The 20,412-nt window shown below is 38.1% G+C and overlaps 1 long non-coding RNA gene across 1 annotated transcript; it reads left to right on the plus strand.

Moving 5' to 3' along the window:
- Nucleotides 1–2,782: 2,782 nt before the first annotated feature.
- LOC135326109 (uncharacterized) lies at nt 2,783–19,971 on the plus strand. The gene is made up of 3 exons (XR_010386754.1): nt 2,783–2,836; nt 3,333–3,916; nt 19,894–19,971. It is a non-coding gene; the product is annotated as an uncharacterized LOC135326109 (long non-coding RNA).
- Nucleotides 19,972–20,412: the final 441 nt, after the last annotated feature.

Below are 20,412 nucleotides of genomic sequence, written 5' to 3' on the forward strand. Positions count from 1 at the left end.
TACTTATATTAAAATGCCCATTTCAACAGTTTCTTCACACTAATAGCAATTAAATGTGGAAGGAAGGAGGATCTAGTTATAAAGGAAGGGGTTTCAGGTAATCTGTGATATTATTGTAATCAATCAAGTTGCTAAGGAAGGAAGGAAAAGAGAGAGGCCTTACAAGCTACTCCAGGTAGCTTTAAGCCTATTGTGTGTCACCGTTGCATTACAGATAACTCAGGATGCTGGTGAACAATTCAAAGTAGTTTTTTGGTAACATATAAAACACTAAAATAACTTAGAAACTAGATCCAAATATTTTGAAAAGAATCAACTTTGATATACAAAAACAGTCATAAGTTGTTACAAAAGTTTCAAACAAAAGTTTGTTTTCTCAGTGCGTTTATGTACCAGCGCAATTACTGGGTCCAGAGCAAAGAAAGAGGTTTTTATTCTTTACTTTTTCTTTAACAGTAATAAAAAATGAGGAAAACATAAATTTGTATGTAAAGAATCATCGCTGGTCTTAAGAATAAATGTAACCAGAAACCCTTAAATCTGAGAGGCACACTTTGGGTTTCCTTTTTTTCTATTTTTTTCTTTTTTTTCTTTTTTTTTCCAACATAAAAGGAAAGTCACCAGTTTATTTAAATGGAGTAGCTACTCAGACGCCCCAAATAAACTTAATTCAATTAACATCACTAGCAAAAAATCAGTTAGAAACTGTACAAAAATAAAAAAGTTAATACATTTAATCCTGCAGGGATTTTGTAAGGACTGGAAGGCAGGCTTTAGGAGCAGCATTTGGGCATGGCTGGAGGCTTCTTTGGTTCGATCTAACACACACAAGAGATGTAACCTACTCCAGGCAACAATTTTAAAACCCCGCACATTTGAAGACAAGTAAGGAGGTCCATATACAAACGTCAGGGTGTGCCAGTGGATTGGACTGTCTCGATTAAACAGCAGTATATCTGAGGTCAGAACTTGAGCGTGCCCTCCCCCTGCCACCAGCAGCAGCGGGGCGGAGATGGTGGGACGTCAGTGCTACAGCAGTCGGGGCAGAAGGCGGCCGCTTGAAGCACGACTGAGCAGCAGCTTCACGTCAGCTCTAGGGGTTTGTCGTCTAACTCAGTTTACAGAGCATGGTTTTTAGGAACATTAAGCAAAAGAATTAAAAGAAAACCCTTTTAATGGAATAAGGCAAACTGATTAGTGCTCATTGGAAGTTAGCGTTCCAACTTAAAACAGTGAAACAGGCTACGTGGTTGTACCTTAACTTCTTATAAAGTACTCCAAATAATAAAAAAAAGTCTTTATCTAAAACCAGCGACGTATCTGAAAGGGCAATAAACATAATTACAAGGGAAGGCCATTTACGAAAGCGTTTCTTGATCAGCTTTAAGCAAACAGACCTATTCTGTCCCAGTGCATGTCACAGTGAACTGCACATTTTGTACAAATAAACCCACAATTACACAGAAAACATCTGTAGCATTCTCAGCACTTGCGTGCTGAGGAGGTAGGTGCCCTAGAAACACTGTAGACAGACTGATTATTCTAAGCATTTTTATAAAATATCATACAAATCTGATTGACCGTAGACTTTGTAACAGTTTTTTTAATTAGTGATACAAAACTCTGGTCCAGAAGGGTCTGGCATTAACTCATTTTAAAAGCACACCTTTACAGTTTGAACCATATTTTTAAGCAACGGCTACTGAGAGTTAGACAAAAATGCGTTGTGCATTATGCTGTGTACAAAAAGGAGACAAAACTATCCTTTTTTCCCCCCAAGCCACGGTGGGAAGTATTGCTGACCTCGTCCTTAAAAACCTGCAGGATTGTTTATTCATCAGTATAGCATTACTACACTGGTAAGAAATTCCGTATAACATCTGCATATATTGAAGATTTTTTAAAAAAATCTGATATGATTTTAGATCCGCATGACCAGTCACGTGACCTGCTTGAGGTTGATTAGCACCTTTCAATACATATATATTTTTATATATAATAGATCTTTTTAAAAAACTTCTAACAATGAGCTCATACAGAAGCATGAGCATGCTGTAACGAGATGACAGATAAAGATGGGGTTGGATGACTTCTTTTTGCAGCAGACAATATGATTCAGTTTGTGCTCAGTTTCACCTATAAGGGCAAAGAGGAGAGGCGGAAAAAAAACCAAAAACCAAAAAAAACCCCTCTGTCAGGTAGCCACTTGTTCACAATTTCCACTTGAAGATTAATCCATTTAAAAATGTTCCCCAAGTAGAAACACAACAGTATCATCCAAAATAGCCTCTATATAAACTTCTATTAATTTCTGCAGCGTCTGCCTGGCACCTCTTGGCTCCTGAATTTTCAGGCCCTCTGTTTATTTATAAATTAAGGCACCACAACTGAAAATGTTAATATTTGAACATCAGATGCTGTGGATGAAGGAATGCCGAAGACCTTCTATAAGAACCTCCATAAAAATTAAGTAGCAAAGCTAATCTCACATAAGGGATGAGCATAATTTATCCAAATCTCTTTTTGAAACACTGAAACATTTACAATTAGTCTGACATTTGTTACATCTTAACTCAATTTAGCTATTGGAATTCTGTTGTATGTATTTTTTACAAACCTTTGTTATTTGAAATAACTGTAATTTCTGCCTACTGCAGTTTACTCATCCGTATTAGGAAGGTCTTTTCTATAACAGATAGGATGTGTTATCCCCTAGAACATGCGCTGAACTATGACAGGTATTAGTGGGAGTTCTGCCCCCCCATGGCTGGGGGCGCCGGGCCCGCCTCTGAGCCGCGCTCCCTCACGGAGCCGAGATCCGCTCCCGCTGCCTGAGGTCCCGGGCCGCTGCTCTGAGGGCGCCGATCGCGGCGCGCGGACGAGGGGCCGTTGGGCGAGGGGGGCCGTTGGGCGAGGGGCCGCTCGGCGGCCGTCCGGCGTCCAATCAGCGGCCGTCCGGCGTCCAATCAGCGGCCGTCCGGCGTCCAATCAGCGGCCGTCGGGTGCCCGGGCAGCGGCGGCTGGACGCGCAGGGCTGTCGCACGGCCCCGAGGGGCAGGGGGAGCAGGGCGCGCAGGCGGGGGAGGCCGAGGCCGAGGGCAGCGAGCCGAGGAGCCCGGCGCAGGACGGCGTGGGGGCCGGGTAAGGGGAGAGAGGCGGCCGCGGGGCGGGGCACGTGGGAGTGCCGGCCGAGGAGAAAGGCAGTCCTGTAACGCTCAGGCGGAGGAGAGTGAAGGGTGTTAACGGGGCTGGGAGGGTAACGGGTCTCGGGGCGAGCGGCTGGCACCGCCGTGCAGTGACCCCGTTCATCTGTAACTCCTCTCCCCTTGCAGGCTGTTGCTTGCAGTTACCGTCCTGGCGTCAAGAGGCAAACCCCCCAGTGTAGCCTTGTTGTGGGCTGCTGGCTTCTCCTGAAGCTCGGGAGGGAACAGAGGGGACGTCCTTGCCTTTCATGTTTCGTCAGCCCGACAGCATTTTGGCTTTGATTCCATCTTGCTCCTACCTGTTCCTGGACAGTGACGGGGAGGAGAAGAGGCACTATCCCACCATGTCCCGTTACAGCCTCCATAATCTCCTGGACTGGCTGTACGGGGGGGTGGAGCCCAGCTTTGCTGGCAATGGAGGGCCAGAATGCGCTGCCTTTCTCTCCGGGCAGCAGCGTCTGCTGGAGAGCTTGGTCTTCCTCAGTGTGGGTTTTGTGGAGATCCTTCTGTCCCTGTGGAAGCTGAGGCAGCTGCACTGCAGGGAGCTGGAGGGTCATCTGCTACAGCAGCCCCAGGCTAAGCAGGAGAGCTTGGGCAAAAATCTGCTACTGGTGGCTCTCTGTCTCATCTTTGGGCTGGAGGTGGGGTTCAAGTTTGCTACCAAGACTGTCATTTACCTACTGAGTCCATGTCATGTGGTCACTATGATGGAGGTAAGGCCCATGTGTGGTTACCAGGAAGTTTGCTTTAGCTTTATACTTGCAAGGCAGTATTTTTATATAGTCAGTTGTGGACCAAAAGTGCATAACAAGGGTACAAATGTCAAGAATTGATATAAATTTTTAATAATGATTTAGTTTTTAATTGGCCAAACTGAAATCGATGAAGAAGCAAACGTCAAATGAAAATACTAATGTCAAACTTCCTGCTTGGAAAGGCAAAAGATTAGTTACCTTTACCTGATCATTGCTTCAAGAATAGAAAATGCTGTTTCCAGTGACAGTAGTGGTAAAATTTGCACCAAATTTAATGAAAGCAAGGCTGTTGCTAACAGGCTGATGTAGTTCACTGGTAACGTTTTCAGGTAAGTTTTTTTTCAGGGATGTGAATGTGTTTTGTGAAGTTGTTGAAGAAATGAATTACTCCTCGTGCAGAAAATTTTGATACTGGCTTTCTAATTTTAAAAGCTGAATGGTAAGGAGGCCAGTCTTACCTCTGTCACATTTATCTGTGGGATGAAATAAGTGGTCTGGCTGAATACCTGTGGGTACACTGTGTAACTTAATGACTTGTGTCTAGCTTGCAGATGCACTTTAATATACAGTTTGTGTAGCGGTTGGAATACTGGAAATGTTCATAAACAATTATTGAACTGTGATATCTAAACCTTATGAGCTCTATTTTCCAATGGTCCTGTACATGTACCTAGAAGTCACCTTCACTGAGAATGTAATTATTTTTGACATCTCCCAAACTCCTTTATAATTTTGTTTAATTTCTCTAATGCTCTAGCCTCAACACTGGACAATTTACAAAATTTAAGCTCAAGAATTAATAAAAGAATGTCAAAAAGACTTTCATAAAAGCTGCCATGATAAAAATATCTGTCTAATAGCAATAACAAATAAAAATCAAACCAATGTAGTTCTTACTCTCAGTCTCCCTTTGCAGAAGGCAAAGGATCAGGGGCAACTGATCTAGGCTGTATCAGATCAAGCCAGTTCTTACTTTCACTCCTGGAGAGCATTTTCTGAAAAAGGAATGGTAACATTGTTTTCTTGTAGTACCAGAGGTCTAAGGGAGATGGGTATCCATTTAAGAGGGGAAAACCAAGCTCTTTACAGAAATATGCAAGACATTTATAGCAATTAACTTGCTGTTCCAGAACTTAATTAGTAGGGTATGTAAATTGCTTAGCAGTGATGCAACGTTAGCTCATAGGACTATAGGACGCTTGCTGCCCATAAAGTAGTAACAATAGCTGTGCAATCAATTAGTCAATATTGGTAATGAAATGGAAAACATAAGTTAGGCAAGAGCTGTAGAAATATTTGAGAAATGAAAAGAAATGGAATGTGGCCATATTATTTTAACTCTTAATATTTACTGGAAGATTTTCCGATTAATTCTCTGGATTAGAAGGTAAGGTTAGATTACTGTTATGACAGATAAGTTTAGTTCCCCTGATATGGTATTATGATATTATGTTACAATAGTAATGTGATATTTATTATAGGTGTTCAGAAAAAGCTGGTATTTATGCATAAATCAGGGAGCTACTATTATTTAGCTCATTTATTAATGGTCTCCTCCGGGAAGACAGAGATTTACCTTTTGTAGCGAGGCATGGGCAACTCTTTTTAAATAATCTCTTTCAGACCACAGTTGCAAACCAGTTGTGGAGCATGTTTAAATCTATGCTAATAACTAATTGGAAATTAGTTATTATACAGCAGTTTATTCTGTGAAATTCAGAAGATGGTATGTCAGCAAAATGCAGAAGTTACGCCTCTTCATCTTTAAACAGCTGCCTTAGGTATAGGCAGGCCCATGTTTAATGTCGAGGATGAAAACAGTTGCAAAACAACAGCGTTCAACAGAGAAAACAAGTTAGATAACAAGACTGATGTCTTCCATCAGCAAGAAAAAATATATACGGTTGGAATCTTGTGAGTTTTGTTCTTCTGCTCTGAGTTTGCTCAAGGCAGCAGGTTGGCAATGAGATATATGAAAATACAATGTTACCATTTTCTTCTGTTCTTACAATTGTTTGTACATAATCCTGCTGCTGGGCCTAAACAATAGGATGAACAGTGGTAGAAGGTGAAGAGATGAAACGTGCTGCAACATTTGAGGTCACTGAAAGGGAAGCCAACAGTAGCTGTTGGTAAAGGTCTCTTCTTGCACTCGATTTCTATTTTCCTTTTCTAAGCTGAGACTATTTCATCTCAGAGCAACAAAGGCTCTGGGCTGTAAGCCAGAAATATTTGGAACTGGAAACTGCCCTCCAGTTTTGTCTGCATAAAAGCAAAAGTCCTGCTTTTGAATGACCTAAAAGTGAAATGAACTAACAAAATAAAATGAGACTTAAACCTTGCGGTGTATTTGAGTAGACAAAACTGCATAATATAATGGTTACTGAGTTGTGCAAATAAATGTGTTTTGTTCAGGTGTCTAATTTCTGCATATCACTTACGCCAACCAGTGTTCAAATCAAATCTCCTTCATAAGCAGGAAGAACTAGTTTAGATGTGTCATCAGAAGGCTAAAGTGTTGGTCAAACGAACATACTCGTTTAAACTACCAAAACAGTTCTCTTGGTTAATCAGATTCAGAGAGCTTGTTGCCATCCTGTCAGCTAGTTGAATCATCTAGAAATAATACAGTTTATTTCCACACCTGGACTTAGTTTAGGTTTCTTGCTTAACTTTTGGAGGAAGAATGACAATGTTGTTTTTTCACCTGTGATGTAAGTGCAGCATCATTTAAAAAAGGGTGGGGGGAACCGAAACTATTTGTTTCTTGATAAGCTGCTTTTTTTTTTTTTTTTTTTTGGATAAAGGTAGAATGGGAATTTTTGTAGTATCTTTGACAGCTATCCCACGGGGATGGAGGTGTATTTGTGCAGTGCAGTTATTTAGTTGGTGTGGTGTAGCAGGAGAAATGGCCTCTATAGAAAGTAAGAATTCTGTTATAGCTTGACTTTTTTTTTTTTTTTTTAAGTTCTTTCTCTACGTGGAGTGCTCTTACTGAAGATGATTTGAATACCTCTTAAAGAAAAAAAAAAAGAGAAAAACAGTTATTAAGACTGAGTATGTGATTGGACCAATGATACTGCTGTAAACCTGGCATGAAAGGGTATGCTAAAGGGGACACATTTTAAGACCAGTAGTGTATTGCAATCCTGTTTTTCCTTGTATAGCAGGAAAAGATTTACCATATGTATAGAACATACCTTTGGCTGGAATAGACTGTCCTAAATGCAAAATTTATGTCCTTAAGAAAATGCTTTTTAGGAAATAGTCACACATTGCTGGATGGTTCTATCAAACAATGATCTTTTTAGGCAAAGGGAACTAAATTAAAGGGAAAGTGGGGGGGGGGAAGACAAGGGGAAGAAATGTCTAAAATATAGGGGAGTTGAGTTTCACGCAGTGATCTTGATCTTAGAGCTGAACTTTGTATAATTAAAATCACTGCTAAGTACATCTGTAATTTGATAAATAATAAATCCTATGTTCACTATTTCCAGTTTTAGCTTCTTTAGAGACCTGGAGCCTTCCTGTCCTCTGTAAGAGGCTACTGTGTTTTTTAGAAACAATGGGCTGTTTTTAGAACGTACGTAATAAATATAGCTTGACTGAGTCTGCATCATTTGGGAATCTGTCCCAGCGTATAATTCATTAATTCTCTCTCTCTCCCTCCCCCTCCCCCTTCCTCCCCTCCCCCCCCCCCCCCAATTTTTTAAACATTGGAAAAAATCTGATTAGGTGGTCAAATGTGATTTTTAGGTGTGATTGTAAATTTAATTTTCATACACTGCTCCTAAATATCTTTTAATATTTGGAAGAGTCCAGTGTGTGTGTTTTTTATATTCTCTCTCTTCAAAACCTTGAATTAAAAATCTAGGGTCATTTGTAGCCTGTTGTTTGATAGTGGGTATGAAGAACGTTTGATTACATAAATTCAGTAAATATTTATAGAAATGACACTAAATAATGGCAACAACTGTATTGGGTAATGTGAGCAATAGCCTGCATGTAAAAGTTTAATGAGTTATGCAATTTTTAAAGGGCAGCAGTATTCTAAAGCAAAGCTATTTTTTACAGAGTTTCATTCACTGCTGCATGTATTATGATTCTTGGGGAAGATATAGAGGAGTGAAGGCAAAATTTCCTATGACAATGTAAGCTCTCCAAAATGTAAGGAGATATATATGAGCATATATATGGAGCATAGTATACCTTACAGCTTATTCCCAAATCAGTACATTTAGCAGCTGTGTGAGCCTGTTGTAGCAAGGTCAACAATCCTTTCAGTGGTCTGAAATATTATCTGGTAGACATGAAATCCTTCATTTAAACTTAAGTGGAAGATGTGCATAATCGCAGCTCATAAACATCAGATGATGAAGCATGCTGCTTGTCTTCAGCATAAAACAAGTCTTTCTTTCTCTAACTGCAAATTAACTTGCAATACTTCCTCTTAAAGCTGATTCCTGGAAAGGAAAATCATCATAGTGTGTGGTGAAAAAGGGCAGATAGAGAACAACTGAAGCACCGAGAGCACCAGTATTTCTTGGCGGCAAGGCTTATTTCTTGCCAAAGGGTGTATTTCACTGCTAGAAGGATGGCAGTAGTTCAAGGGGCACAGGTATGTTGTGTCATGTCATGTCATGTGGTAAGGGTTTGTATTTATTCAGATTGACAAGTAATTAGTGCCAAGTGAATTTAGTTGTTTATACTTTAATACTTTGGTAGTTAGTGAAATGCCAACTTAAATTACCAGGAATATGGTGCTATATGCCTTGGGGTTTTTTTGGATTATGTCACTGTTCCGGTTTCTTTGGCTAACATGATGTTCTATAATAAAAACAACTATTACATATGTATCATCCTGATGTTTTTAAAGATTGCCTCTTGCTCCAGAAGTACTTAGTATGGTACATGGTGTTAATTTTTTAACATAATCAAAAATCATCTCCAAATACCTTATTAGTGAGACTGAGAAGAACAGTACGAATCTCTGGGTAATCACAGGGTAATCTCTGGGTAATCCTGCAGCTTGGAAAAATAGAAACTTATTGCATTCTAGCTTCTCTATCAAGCCAAAAACTTAAATTCTCTTAATTCTCTCAGCTAAACCCTCTTAATTCTATCAGCTTCTGATGTTATATATAAAGCAGGAGTATTCTTGATTGAGCTCATTAATAAAGCGTTTTTATGCAAAAGAAGGACTAACCTATAACTCTGAAGTCCAGGGAAATAAATGTAATAAGCCAATCACTGAAGATGTAGTGGTTAGTGATTATCTCCAAAATATAATTCTCTTTGCCAATATGGAAAACAAATTATGGATTTTTGACTAGAAAACGTTGGTGGGACTGCAGGTGACTCGTATTTTACTCGGATATAGGGCTCTGCAGCGAGTGCTCAGAAAACTGGGAGAAAAACATTTCTGTTCTTCAGTACTTTGTCCACCTGAAGAAATTACAGAAGGTATAGATAGATGCAGTATTGTGAAAGGACTGAGAGTAGTTGAAACTCAGCTTTGTGGACAAACTGCAAAGGCAAGTATGGATGGTATGTGTTTTAAGGTATGATGTACATGACCATTAAAAGACTAAAAATTTTTAGAGAACAAATCTAGGAAAAAAAAGCCTTTTCCATACGGTATTGTAGCAGCTATGAGGTAGAAGATAAGTCATGTATCAAGCTAAGTTTATAGTTGTTTGCATAATTCTTCCTTCATAACAGAACTTAATTCAGTTTGGACTGATCCCTTATACGTATGGTAATTGTGAATGTCGGTGACTGTACTTTTCCTGAGAATTAATTGAAATCCTATGATCTAAGATAGTTGCTCTCTGGGTAAAAAATTAAAAATAATTTTATACAGTCATCTTCTAAGTTGTGCTCAAGAAAAAAAATCAGTGTGCTTAAGACTCGTTTTATTATCATAATTATCCTGACATACTCAAAAGGTACTATTTTGAAACTTACTTTTCAAATCCTACTAGAATAACATCAGCTGTTTTTATTTCATCTTTTAAATTAGCTCTGTAAACTCCAAAAAACAGTGTAGACTGGTTTCTTTCATATCTATATTTTGTGTTTGATGGCACTCTTTAATGGAAACCTTTTTCATGTGCAATGCCATTTTGACCTTTTTTTATTATTATTATTTTAGGCTTTGGGAGGCACTTACAAGGTGTCTCTGCCCTGCCTGGACATCAGTTTGGACAAAAGCTATGGGAAGTTAATTATCTGAAAGTTGATCTTGCAGTCTATCAAATTTGGTTGCCATTGGCCAACAGGATCAAAAGGTAGTAAAGGCAGAATGCTTGTATCTGTACAGGCGATGAACATAAAATCCTATTTTTAGGAGGGAAAAAAAGAGTCTAAATGAAATTGAATAAAGTCAAAGAACTTTTTGTAAAACAAAGTCTAGAAGAGGTAGCCCAATAAAACAAGGAAAATATAAGATTATGCAGAGTCTTCAATAAAACTACGAATAAACTCCCAAATAACCTTCATCTTCCCAAATCATTGTCCACTATCTGCATATCTTTGCCAAAACTTCTATTGAGGCTGAAGATGCAATCATCCCCCTGTATTGGCCAGGAAAGAAAAGCTAGAAACATTCAGTATACCATTCAGGTTTTAATCTACAGAATAGCCCACAAGAAAGTTAATTTTAATGTTTGTAACAATGTATGATTTTTTTTCCCCCCTAAAATATCAATAATTTACTTTTTTGTGATATTAGGCGACATTATTTTGCTTTTAGAACAGAGGAACAGAAAGGTTGAAACTGAAGTGTCCATTATTGGGGGCAGGGGGAAATAAAGGAGGAGAGAGGCAGATTATATGATCAAGTTACTGAAGACTTGAGTTTTAACGCCTCGATGAATTAAGGTCTTTTAATTCTACAATTGTCTTCATTTTAGCATTTTATTTTTTTCAGCTTCCCTGATCTTTTAACATTGTTTCCTTAATGTCTTCATGCTTTGTTGCTGTGGCAGATTCCCTGAAAAGCAGTTTAGTTTTTTGGAGGGAATATTAGTAAATTTATCCTTGTAACATGTCAAATATGAAAGAGCTGCATATCTTAGGAAATGGTATATAAACAAGGTTTTTTTCAGAATGTGCTTTTTTTGTCTACTGAAGGAATAAATGTATATGGTCCTTAAACTGTTTCATCAGCACAACTGAGGGATTGGTGAACTGTGACAATAAAAAGGTATTAGTGACTTGAGGCAGAGTAGAGCAAGAATATGCTAAAATGGTTTTGCTTCTGTAGGAAGCTGTGATATGAAACTTCATGCTTTGCATATGTAACAAAAGTGAATAGATATGAATATGCATATGAAAATCTTATTGGGAACATGTGAGCTTTCACGGAATCATTGACAGATGTAAATGCAAGTTAAACCTGTAGTATTTTATTAGGAAGTTGGAGACTTGAATATTATTTTTCTAGTCAGCATTTTTTTTCTTCTCCCCCAGATTAGTTTCTTATTGTCACCTTTTGCTAACAGCATTAAGCTAGGAGTGGGGAAGGAAGTAACCCACTACTAGTGAAGGCCTAGTGCAGATGGTGATTAGAGGAAAAGGAAGAAAAATAGCCTCAGTGCACTTTTTTTCCCTCTGAACTATACCTAAGATGTCATTACTAATGCTGCTGTGATACACATAGGAAGACCTGAGTCCTATGTTAATAATTAATCCTAAAATACGAGAAGTCTAGAAAATCTTTCACCTAGGACTATATAATGGAAGAAACGGAGTACAGGTTCTTCTGATAAACAAGCTAAGCCTATGTAAGGGGAGACTAACCTAGAATGTCCCAATGAATATATATATATTTACAAGACATTACTTAGTCTTTAGAGTAGAAGATGGAAATTGTTCAGCTTGCTACACCTCTCTCATCCCCAGGTTGAAACTGGGAGGTTGGAAGGAGGGGCAGGCAGCTTCAGATGTTCCCAGAGTCTGTTTTGTGTAACACAGGAACCACTTTTTACTGTAGTGTTATGTAATGCTTTGCCAGCAATGTTGCTTTGAATTGTGAGTACTCTTAACAATAGATTAACAGTTCCACAGGACAAATTAATTAATCCCTGAATCCATCTGACAGCTGCAGAAAGGCAACTGTGCTTCTTATGCTGAGAGGTTAAGTACGTTTTAATTGTTGCTGTATAGCAAGGAGAATGTAACAATCTCTTAGTGTCCGTTCTCTTTTCAGATTTGGCATTCTAAAAGATCTTAACCTTATCTCCTGATTTGTCAAACTGTATTTATGAGTTTTAAAGAGTTGCTTTTTAGTAGGCACACAGATGGCTTCTAAATGATATGGCTGCTTTGTGCTGAATTGATAATTAATAAAAATGATCAACATCTAATTTACAGCCTTGATTCGGTATCGAGGTTTATGGTGGAGTTATTAAAGCATATTACTTTCTGATAAGAAATAATAGGTTGATTGTTTTGAACTTATTTTAAAAATGAATTCTAGACTTAACAAAATCTTCTTCACCTTTTAAATTATCCAGCTGCTTGAATGTTCCTTGCCTTATGTTTTATCATTGTAGGGGGTAAATGGATATTTTTCACATTTACAGTGAAAGCCAATGTACTGTAACCTTTTAAACATACCTTTTAATCTCTTTTGCTCTAGAGGGTACTTTGATACACCTAAGAAAGAGTAAAGGCTTTTATTTAGGTAGAGATTGAGCAGAGGGTTACCCTCCTCCTCCCCTCCCCCCTTTTTTCTCTTTTTCTTTAATTCATTCCAGAATTTGGTCATGGATTTTTCATATTGCTCTGAATGTTGCAAGTAGCAATTAAAAGCTAACCTCTTCATTTCAAAATAGTGTATTAAAACAATCAATTTATGACCTGGTTAATTGAGCATGACTGGAGTGTTTGAAAAGAAAGATACATTTCCAGTCTGCTGCGGCTGCAACCAGGCACTAAATCAAACAGATGGCTCACAGAGACAGGCAAGCTGCTGTTATTAAAGGTAAATGAAATCTTCTGTGCTGCATTTATGAGACATGAGAGTTTTACCTGTAGCATGCTCAGGCAACTTTTGCCAGAAACAACTTTCCTTGGACTTCTGTAAACATTCCTATCTATGTGATGGGTGCTACTTTGTCTGAAGCTTAATCTGGAATAGTTAGTTGCGTGACTTGTTCTTTCCTTCCCCTTCTGCCTTTTTGATCATCTTCTTTTGCCGTTAGTTTATTTCTGATCAAGCAAAATCATCTTTCTGCATATCTGTCTCTCAGTAGGACAAAGATTAGTAGAAGACAAGTGTTTCATGACAAGTTTTGACTATACTCTCTCCCTCAATTCACCAACTCAAAAATAATGTCATTAAAATACTTCTAAAGGGAGCTTTAGGTGTAATATTTTGAAGAGTGTTGGAATATTTTGGAATCCAAAACTGGAGAGGCAGCCAAGTAATAGAAAAAACCCCAGCTCTCCTTACTCATAGTGCACATGGAGTGGCACAGTAACATTAAATAAATTGGAAGGTATCCAGGCCTAGATATTTGAAAAGATATTTTACTTCAGTTCAGATACATTATTGCTATTATACTCTTTAGTTGCATCCTTTTCAAATGAAAGATTGTGCTTCCCTTTTGAGAACAGCTCTTGGGATTTTTAGTAGTCTTGCTTTCTGAAATGCTGATTAGTCAAACTAGTGGTGGAATGTGGCTTTATCAAATGTCAAAGAAGCGAGGAACCATTAGACAAACAGACAAATGGGAAAATTTGTGGCTGACATGAGAAATGATTTTTGAAATGGCAGTGTTCTCATAAACCTTTTGGAGCTTGTAAAACAAATATATACCTTCTCATCAGTATCTGAGAATTCTTCTAGACTTGACTCCAGCATGTATCATAGCCTTTCATTTTAGAGATTTAATCAGCTGTTTTTAGGATCTCAATTGTAGGCTAGTCATGCCTTATAATGGCAAGATGGGGAAAATGCTAGCAATCTTCCTAACGTAGTAAATTTTAGCTACTATAGGTAGTAGCCTGGTAACATATCAGGACATTTACATCTTGAAGTTTGAGTTTCTCTCAACATCTGAGCATGTTGGATTTGTAATAATGCCATTTAGGAAAATCTGCTTGCATCAGGGACTTTTTTTTTTCCCCCCTCCACCAAAAGTGATTGATAGCAAATGTACTTAAGAGGCACTGCTGGATTAAAAAAACAAACAACCCTCCCCCTCACCCAATCCCTTTCCTTTCTTACCATGTCCAATCTAGCAATACAGTTAAATGGAAAATGGAAAACTCCATGTGTCTGACTGTGTTCTTTACCTCTTTCCAACTCATACTGGTGCACATGCACATTGCTGAAGTCTAGATTTGCAAATTGTGAAAGACTGTTTAAATAAAATTATTTCCATATGAACTGGAAAAATCAAATAATGGAAACCTCGAATATCTCAAAACTGATCTGGTAATTGCAGCGTAAGTAATGCTTTAAAGTGCAAGAAGTGAAAATACTATTAGGGGTTACCATAGTGCATGCAGATTAGAAAATTAATTTGTCTTAAGTGAGCTGTCAGGTTAATGTTAACATAGTTCATTGTGGTTTCATAAAGTTGCAGTCTTTTGTGAATTTTAGGTGTTTGTTCCAACATTAAATTTGTTCACACTTTGGAGATGTGGGTGCATTTTAATATTTTTGCCATTAGGAAAACTGATATAATCAATAAAAGCCCCCAAACTTGCTGCAAAATACCACTTTATTTCAGTGGATATCTAGCCTTTTTTCCATGCATGTTATTTTTGACTTTTACCTAGAGACATTACTGCAATGTCAAGGAGTAATTTTTTTGTAAATTCTGACTTCTAAAAATGCATTTATAAAAAAAAAAAAAAAGAATTACCTGTTTTCCCCAGTTCCTTATTCCCTCTGAGTGGTTATGCTTGCTTCCGGTGATTAAAAGGGAAGGAGCTTAACAGGAATTTGTGGAGGGCAAATGTAATACTTTGTGATATCTACGTATTGCTATCTTCTCGATCCTGCCAGGAAATTAAAGGTAGGGAAGGCATACTTTGCAGAATATTCCTTTTGGACTAGCTGACAAATGAAGAGTTGGCATACATTACCATAGGAATAGTGAAGACTGCCTTTTCTCTCTCTGTGTTTTTTGCATGGGAGGAGAGGACTGATACACAAGGGAGAGAAATGTTCCATTGACCTCACTTAACAGTGGTGTGAATCCTAATAGACTTTGCTGTGCTCACTTCTTAGAGAGAACAGTGCGTCTAAGTCCAAAGGAAGAAACATTTTGCTCTAGGTCATAATGTTTCTATCTTTTGATCCCTGTGCAGCTCTGTAGTCTCTCACATGATCCTGTCTGTCACTACAGAAGTTCTCCTCGATAAATTCATGCAATATTACCTTGATAAGGTCTTCAGAATAGTCCTTTTACATACAGGCTCTACTACCTACCACAGTAATGCAGATGACTAATAAATTAGATTTAAGAAAATAATGATCGCTGCTGTTTAAGGAGCTCAGACATGATATTTCTTGGAAACTCCATCAAATACTGAATGATTGGATCACATACATGTTCACTCTATACAATTTTTAAGCATATTAATGCAGGGGGGGAAATATCCTTTTCCTTCTTTGCAGTCTGTCCCAGAGCTGCAGATATCACTTGGAGCTTTCTCTTCTTTCTCAGTGCATGGTTCAAGAAATGCATTATGGAACAGGCTGATTCTCAACCCAGTCCTGGGTTGGTTCAATGCAACCATGAGTTTAGTCTCTTTCAGGTCTCCTCTCAGTAGACGAATAGCTAAGCAGTGCAATCCTCTCCCTTACAGTCTCCAACTTCTAACAGCCCTGGTGACCCATCATGTGTTCTGGTGTGACCTTTGTATTTGGGCTTGTGCAGAGGGAGTGCTGCTCATGCAGTTCTTCGTGCCAGAAATATTTCCCATGGGGATGGACGGTACTTATGGTCTTGCAGAGCAACTAGGAATTTGACTGACTTTCTGACTTCTGTTTTCTTCTGGGTCCTCAGGCTTGAAGTGAAGTTCTGTTTGCAGATTTACCAGTGTTTTGAATTTCTTTGTAGTTTATTACTTGAAAAGAATCTCAGAATCTCCTGGTCCTGTGCTGGTGAAAGATTGAAATGCTGCTTTCTGTCTCTCAAGCATCCTGACTCACAGTGCTGTGCCCACGTAAGGAAACGCACAGATAACAAGTCCTAAGACCACCCATGATTTTGTATCCTCTCTTTCTCTCGCTCCCCTCAGCCCAAAATCTTTTTCAGGTCGAAGATGCTTGATGTGTTAAATTGATCCATGTATGGAAGCTATTCAATACATTTTGATCATTCTTGTTGACTTCTGTAACCCTTTCCCAAATCTGCTGTCTTTTGGGTGGGTGGTGTGTGTGTAAAAGTGAGAGGGAAGGGAATGACCAAAACTGTGCCCAGAATTCAGCAGGTCAGACAATGAATATTTTATAGCTTATTTTTCCTCTCTCAAATGTTACTTTGTACATTTTGGGCTTCCAGTTAATTCTTTTGTCCTTCTTTTCCTTTGTAACACGTGAAAATATAATGGGTAAAATGAGGAGGGATATTGCGGTTGTTTCTTAGCTTTTTTCTAAATTGAAAGTTTAGCTGTTCTGCCTTGAATGTACGCAATGATGATCAGATAAAAACGTGTGTGGAAGAGCCTCCTTCAGTGTACTTTAAAATATATGTTGTCTCGTGTCTGCAACGTGCCAGCTAGGATGGGGGCTATTATCTCTGCTAGTCTGAGCAAGTAAAACCTTCAGAGTTTTACCAGGAACACAGAAGCTGGGTACTCTTCACAGCCATGTCACTAACTTTATATGATATTGTTCAGTTTATAAGACTTAGCTGTTTCCTACCTCAAGGCTAAGGACTGCGTTTCCAGTATGACAGTGAAATGTAATATTATTATGGAATGAGTATGTGAACACTCAGTACGTTAGAGCTTATGAGCGTGTCTGCTGTGAACTAGGTATTTTCAGGCTGCTAATTACTATGTGAGCTGAATGATGGTGCTCTCTAACATTTAAATCTACTCTGTGAAATAATCCTCTGTAAATCTGCTACAAAGGGTCTGTAAAACATTCCTTTTAAGAGGTTGTGAGGTTTATTTATCATGGAAAGTAGGTATTTAGAGAGAAAGTGCTTGATATTAAATTGCTAAAGCTGAAACATTTGAAGATCTGTTTCACTATCTTAAAGTTTTAACATAAACATGCCAGTTAAATTCCCTGCTATCCTTCCCAAAAATGAAAGACAAACACATTTTTCTGAAAGATCCCTCATAACAGAGGGACTTGCATGCTCAAAAATATTTAATATTTCTTTTGCCATCACAAATCCGGAAACTGTGTTTGTTGCTGTAGAGCTGACCTGAAAATGAGCAGCTGTGAATCCTGTTCTCTTCTTTGCCTGTCTCTGAGGCAGTAAAGTATTTTGGATTAGGTTGATGAGTTCATCTCAATCTTTGTAACTATTATGACCATACTTTTTTAATACTTGCTACTGTTTCACCTCAATGGTGAGATTCAGCAGGTACATTAAGATTCAGCTGCTACATAGAGTTGTACCCTAGTTTTTCCTCTGCCGTTCAGTAGTTGGAACGCTCTGCAGTGTGTCAGAAAAGTGAATGACTGGTGTGATTAAGACACATTTCTCTGTGTACACAGAGAAAAGCATTTCAGTTTGTTTTTGTTTTTTTTTAAGATGTAGGAAATAAAAAGAAAAAAATGAAATCTGTACTGGAGGAATAGAATTTTCTTCATTTAAGTATGAACAGTACTTCAAATGAATGTAAGGAAATCATAAGATACCTGAATTTAAAGGTTCAAATGAACTAGTGGGACTCTAAATGCCGTCTCTCCTTCTGTTAACATATATCATGGAATGTTTAAAAAGTTGGACTTTTTGAATATATACTTTGAATATATACAAATAGCATGGGAAAAAACAGGTATTATAAGAGACCACAGAAGGGAAAATTTTATGGTCCACGACAGAAGGGATATAGTCCACAGTTGATGAAACTTTAATTGAGTTAGTAGACAGAGTCTGTTGCAAAAATATCAAATGACAGAATGATGAAATGTAATTAGCAAGTGTTGGACACTTTTCCCAGAAGCCATATGGGCCTTAATGTGTAAGGTGATACACAGACCTCACATAAGATTTTGTGGGTTTTTTGTTTTTTCCTTAGCAAAGAAAGCATCCACTAGCAGATTGTCATCATGCATCCATTGTGTTCACTTACTCTTTAACCTTCCTTGATGAGTAGAAATGGCTTGCTTTTTAAATACAAGACTTGAAAGAAACTCTGATTGGCTTTTAGGAGCATTCACTAAGCAAATGTCTTGAGGTTCTTTAAATTAATTGATGCCTTTTTCTTGCTGTGCCTCTATTAGAGTTCTGTATGACTAAGGAAAAAGATTTTTTTTCCTGTGAGTGTATGTGTACATTCTAAACTGTTATTGAGACTGACGGACTTGAATTAAAACATACAAGTAATTTGATTAGAGAAATAAATGGCTGTATATTAGGAACCTGCACTGGAAATAAAATATTTGAAATGTGCGCATCTATTCATATGGTAATAACAGGCCCTTTCAGGCACAAGGGCTGAATAGAATGATGCAGCCTTCAACCTTTCGATTGTTGCTATAGCAAGTACATTGCCTGCTAGTAATTAATTTGAACATCCATCAGTTACCTGGCCAGGTAGGCCCTGTAGCACTTCAAAGAAATAGGTTTGTTCAGTTTATCCAACTTGTCCCCAAAGTGGACATGTTCTTCAAATATTCTCACTTGGAGTGATTTAATGAGTTGACTAGTAGCTTGGCAGTGAAATAATCTATTGTGCACTTATTTTAGAAACAACAGAAAAAAGCATGATCCATTTTTTACTGAAATACTTTCTCTCAGAGAGCAGACCAAACTAGGAAGGAATTCTTCTGCCCCCCCCAACCCCCCATAGTGGACAATATTTTTTTAAAAAAAAGGGGGGGTAGGGGGTTAACACTGAACACTTGCACAGTTTTTTCTTTTTATCCAGAGTAAAACTTGCTGATATGAAGTGTTTTAAGTTGCTGTGAAAGTTAGATGGGAGATTGTTGCTAATCAACAATATTTTATTACATAAGGATTTAAACCAGGTCGTATTTATGGTAGGAGTTTGGCCTGCGAAGAGAAACAAATATATACTGCTCAAATTGCATTAGGCTACTTTTTGTTTTAGGAAATAGATAGCTAATTACTGGTGAAATTTAAACAGTACTTCAAAAATACTCTATGGAAATAAGGCAACAAATGTATTTAAAGATGACTGCTAAGGTTATCTATAGAACGGATACTGAGATATCCTCTGGTCATGGTAAGGTCCCTGCTGTGCTGAATACTAAGCATTTATGATGACAATACTCTCCTTTGCTTCAGCAGTGCCGGACCCAGTCTTGAAGATCTAATGTAAGATGGTTGTCTATAAAAGCCTCTTAGCACTTCCCAAAGTAAGGCTATAGAGGCTACAATAGTGAAATGATTGGTAATACAGTAATCTGCTTTACAAAAGCCCTGAGAGAGGGAGAGAGAGAGAGAGAGAGATCTATATATAAGTATATATATATTTAATAATGAGAGAATTTCAAATGGACTAGAACTTGATTTGCTTCTTAGGAACTGGCAGAAGCTGAATCCTAGATGCTGCTCATACTGCTTAAATCCTTGTATATGTAGGTAATGTGAGATCTTTTAATTTGTTCATGATTTTGAGTCTTTTCCAGCTCTGCTGTAAAACAGTTCTTCTAGTAGAAGTGATCTGTCACATACAGAACTGAGGAAGAAAGATACACAAAATAGAGTTTAAATAAGATCGTATCATTAATTTCTTTCTTTTTTTTTTGCCTAATGTTTCAGATTTTTCTTCTTGACTGTCCTCCATGTCGGGTTGCAATGATTCTTTTCAGGTAATGCCCCATCCTTGCTGCATTTCTGTCTACTTGCATGGTGTGCTTAGAAGTTGATTGTGGCTTAAGTCATAAAATAGTAAGATACGCATCCAGCCCTTAGTTAGAAAGACATACTGGCTGGACTGAATGATGAGACCTTGAAAAGGGTCATGGCTTCAGCTGTGGGTGCTGAGTCCACTGACCCTTGTTTCTTTTGTACTGGTGGTGGTTTTGGTCTCACAGGCAACACCTATTCGCGCAGTAGTTGATGAGAGCACAGGTGTCCTTCTACAGAATAACCTATGGGCTTGTTAAATGTATGTCATGTGCCTCGTACTTTCTGATTATCTTCACTAAAAATTAGTAGCTGATCTTCATGGAAGGCCATATGTACAGTATGGGTCTATTTTTTAAAATGTGGAGATAAGTTAAATAGTTAAAGCAGATTCCTACTGATTTGGGTATTTCTCAAATGTGTGCAATCTTT

The sequence above is a fragment of the Dromaius novaehollandiae genome, unplaced genomic scaffold, assembly GCF_036370855.1.
Source record: "Dromaius novaehollandiae isolate bDroNov1 unplaced genomic scaffold, bDroNov1.hap1 HAP1_SCAFFOLD_121, whole genome shotgun sequence".
NCBI classification, from domain to species: Eukaryota; Metazoa; Chordata; class Aves; order Casuariiformes; family Dromaiidae; genus Dromaius; species Dromaius novaehollandiae.